This window comes from Eucalyptus grandis, chromosome 11 (assembly GCF_016545825.1).
Source record: "Eucalyptus grandis isolate ANBG69807.140 chromosome 11, ASM1654582v1, whole genome shotgun sequence".
NCBI classification, from domain to species: Eukaryota; Viridiplantae; Streptophyta; class Magnoliopsida; order Myrtales; family Myrtaceae; genus Eucalyptus; species Eucalyptus grandis.
In genome coordinates, this window is record NC_052622.1 from 13,876,984 (window position 1) to 13,881,918 (window position 4,935).

A 4,935-nucleotide genomic window follows, 5' to 3' on the forward strand; every position below is an offset into this window, starting at 1 on the left:
AAAACTGAAACTTCTGAGGACTGTTCACAGCTTGTGAAATCTTATTATGATAAGTGATAAAGTTATTTTTAGAGTTAATAGATGATGTGAAAATTATGTAAAAATTGGAACTAGTTGAACTAATTAACCAAAATGAGTTGTTTTAATAGTTTTTGTAAAATTTGTGGGGTGTCTATTGTGAAAATAAAATGTTAGTATGTCTTAGATAACAAAAAGGATAGCTTTTAGTTTTTAATTTGATTAATATTACTTGGTCAGTTGAAAATCAGAAGTTAGGGGTAAATTTATAAATTGAGAATTTTTACTAGGGCAATAGTCTAGTTTTTAAGAATTTGGAATTATAGAAAATACTCCTTAGTTTTCGTGGAAAAAGTGAGCTTAATCAAAAGTGGTTTTATTATAAAATGTAAATTTATGAGTTACTTTAATTATTGGAGTAGTAGTGTTTATTGTTAAATAGATATCAAGAATTGATAAGTCATTAAAAGTTCTATACCGAATGATCATGGCTTGGTGAAAAGAAAAAGAACATTTATTTGTTAAAGTGTACATAATTGATTGATTCTCATGATTGTATGAGAATGCCAAGAGAGTTATGTGTTGTCACCTGCAATTATGAACATCGAAAAGTATCTAACACTTATTGTATTTTGATTAATTATGTATATCTTTGATACTTCATGATTAAGACCTCTGCCACGGTTTGTTCGCTCATCGCCACCGAGCGATTCCCTTATATGAGTATGTTATGAGACTCTAGAGTTAGCAAATGTTATACAAGGTTAATATGACATGAAATTTTATGATGACATGACTGGGAGTCATGATATGATATGGCTTGTGAAGCCATGGTGTGATGTTACTAAATGGCCATTGTCATGGTGTATTAATCCTCCTTAATGTAGAGGAGACTCGTGATTGATAGGCTGAGGCATGGCAAATGAGTATGTATAATTCTGTCCCGCATGAGTTAGTGGTGACAATGCCTTATTAGTCAAGATATCTTGTGAATCGAGATAGTCTCGGCGTTGATGAACATCAAGCCATATGTGTAAATTGATAAGATATTGTGGTACTTGTGATATATAATATCAAATTTACTTACACATGAGCGATCAATCTTATGCAATTTATGGTTGTCTTATTGACATATTATGATAGGAAAGATAATACTTTTATCCTTGCATTCCTTATGCATGGTTGTTTTGTATTGTCTTGAATTCATGATTGTTGTGATGCAGTTGAGTGATTGGTGGATCTCCTATCTTAAACTTATGAATTTCATTTACAGGGCATTTCTTTAATTTTCAGACTTTTAGGATGGTTCTTCCACCACCGCTACTTTTTAGAGCTCTAGCTCATATCAAGTATAGTTATAAAGAAGTGATATTATCTTATATGGTTCTTCTGTATGTTAAAGCTTGAGTCGACGCGGGACTTGCTGAGTTGGTTCCTCATCGATATATAGCTTGGTACGTGATCTTTGACACCGGTTGGGACCACTAAGAAAATTTGATGGTCCCTTGACTACATTTTTATGGGCCATTGATGAGAGAGGTCATTGATCATTTGATTTTAGCTTTGGTGTTATACAGACAGGCTTTTGGATATAGGAGGATAGTGTTGAAGTTAGGCGATCCTAACCCTTCTCAGGTCTTTTGGTATTTTGTGTTGTTTGTTATGGGTTATAAATATAAAGTTAACATTATGAAAAATTATGTATAATATTTAATTTGTGTGATAATCTTCTTATATGTTGTATGTTAATGTATTTGTGGTGCTTCAGCTTGCTATTAAAAAAAAAAAAAAAATCAAAAAGTACATGTGTCGCGCGTGATGTTCTGGAGAGTCATATATAACTACTTCAAGCCCTTATTTAAAACCGAACCTAGTCATTTTAGGTCATTATTTGACACAATGTTCACTTCATGCATTTATTTGAGAAAATGAAGACACTTCATGCTCTTATTTGGAATTTCCTCCAAACTATGCATAAGTTGGTGTTGTAAAAGCACTAATTGTTACATCGTAATGCTATTCTATCTTTAGATGATAGCTTGAGCCTTTTAACCAATTCAATCTCGTTAAAAGTTAAATACTTAATGAAATTTAACTTCATCAGATAAGAGAAGTCGAATAAAAAATGATGAGCTCTTTTCAATTTGATCTAATTTCAGACCCTTATATAGTTAAGTTCGGTTTTAAAATTTTCCGAACCATATTATTGTAGTTTAGCTAAATTTTTCCATCCAAATCAGACCAAACTGAACCGTGCTCATCCCTACTCTACTTGATCTGCTTTCATGCGATTGATTAGAGATTGGCCAAAAGAGATCCCGTCAAGAAGGACTCGCTGAAAGCCATGCTCATTCGAGGTCGCCCAAGCCATGGACGCTACTCCACGTGGATTGTCACCGTAGGGAAGGTGTGCGAATGGGAATGAGATCTCCTGCTGCCCCATCTTATCTTCTCCACAAAGACACGATACGAGGATGGGGCAACGTGTCGAGGACTTGGGGTTGTCATCTCCATTTTCATCCTTATAACCTATCATTGCATGCATCTTCAAATTGCTCAACCGACAAAAACTTGACATGTCACGGCGTTGGAGCGCGGCCAATAGAAAAGGGAAGGGTTAGAGGGAGAGACATGAAGAGATTCCAAGTGATGAAAAGAGTTTTTTGAGTGTTGTCGAGGACACTACACGAGCACCGAGAGGCCTGTACCATCTATGATCTTAACCACCGATCTCCCACGCCACGAGTACTGCATAACCGAGCTAAAAATATTCCCAAATGCTGATGATTTCATCCGATACCGACCATTGCAACTCCACTTTGGACTCTCCTAGGGCATGGAGAGACTCTTTGGTGAGGGAAAGTGGGAGAATGGTCCTGCGAATGTGTATGTGGCGGATCATATGGCCAAGACTCAAAAGTGGACCACAGGACTATACTAGGCAATCATATATCCTAATTAATATGCTATATTTGTAAAAAGTCCAACCCAAAACATATTGCCGTGGAGTCTTCGGTAGGGATGAAGTAGTAATAGGGTAGCCATAGAAAAACCTGTGGCTGGATTGATTTCCTCCACAAGAATCTACTCCTAACAAAATGAAAAGCAGTGAGCTCCGCGACAAAAGCAAAGCGAGTTGCGCTAGTAGAGCGCATCCATTTTTCAGTTGGCTTCTAATCTAAACTTGACAAATAGGAAAAGGATTTCAAACCTAACCTAGGTTGGGAAAAGCCTCCTCAATCATTTGCTTCTTGCTTTCAAGCCCAACCCTATGCTTGTTTAGTTAGGTTAATTTAGTGTGAGAAAGTTTACTTTTTGAAAACTATTTTATAATGGCATCTTATCCTATTTATATAGTCAGTGTATTTTCTTACTGAGCTTGAAAGATTACCAACAATTTAGAGAAAGGATAGAGAGGCAACCAATATAAGGGGCTAGCTGGCTTCAACATTGGATTGAATATTAGACAAGCGAATAAGAAAGGGGCTGCACATGCAAAATAAATCTAGAGAATCTGACTTTGATATCATGTTTGAAGATCTAATACAAAACTTGTACATAATGATCATCGTATAAATCTCGTAGAGAAGTGACGTAGCTTGAACAATCTTTGTGCCAATCCGAAATTCTTTATTGAAAGAAAATGAAAGATCGGCTATTTGTTTACAGTCACCGTCCAAAAACACTGGCATTAAGGCAATGATGACCGGGTTTTTGGATTTAAGTACCCTTTTTTATTCTTTGACTTTTGGGTGGGCGTGGAGGCTCATCCAAGAAAAAGGAAGGAGCAGCAACAATATGTGAAGATCCAAAATGACCAAGTTTTTAAATTGGTACGGCCCTATGGCGATGGGACACCCACAATAAGCAGAATTACATATCTCAGAGGGGGACAATTAATGCCAGGACCATGTGGTATCGAGGACAAAATCGAATGCTAGTGTGACTCAGTGTGACTCACGGTTGTCTCAACTCATCCACCCTTTTCTCTCATCGTCCGTCTATAAATAGAGCGATCCAACGCTCAGTTCAAGCACAAAGAAGAAGAAACCTTTGCCTTGGACTTGCATAGTAGCTCAAGCTCCTACTGTACCCACGTTCGCATCTTTCTGCTCATTCGCATCTTTCCACATTCGCACATGGCTGGTTTTTCGAATGCGAGGCGGGTATTACTTGTCGCAGTTCTTTCTGTGTTTCTTGTCATGAATGCACAGGGACGTGCTCTCGTTGATAAGAGGAATGATGGCCGTCTTCTTTTGCATCAACTCGGCAACGGCGATGGAGACAAGCCGAGCTCTGTTGAGTGGGCTTCGACCATGGATGCAGACCCGACGAGGGCAGCGCCCGGAGGACCCGACCCGCAGCATCACATTCACAGCCCTTCCGCCCTTCGCTAGCCATAGAAACCAAACCGTGCGAGAGAGAGTTATTTTCTATAAACGTAGCCAAAGTTCTACGCGGTAATGTGAGAGAGGAATAATAATGAATATGGTGATGAAAGATTTGACATGCGTTGCCCAAGCACCAGAAGGTGCAAAGAGTCCTATGTTTTTCGCTCGCTTATAGTTCCTAAGTCATGAGAATATTACATGTGGGAACGATGGTGTTTTCCTCACTAGTATTCAACTTATATTCAGTATTTGAAACTCTCTCTCTCTCTCTCTCTCTCTCTCTCTCTCTCTCTCTCTCTCTCTCTCTCTCTCTATGCAATGCTCACAATGTAGCACTATATAATCGCAATGTAATGTAACATACAATACAATACTATACCATGAGTCATGGTATGCTAAATTCGAAATAGCTCACTCTCTAATTTAATGATACTATAATACAAGAAGAGACAGCGTATTAAAAAGTGTAAAGTTATCCTCATTAGTTAGTTGTATAAGGGATGTTTCGTTCACAAAATCTCTGTCA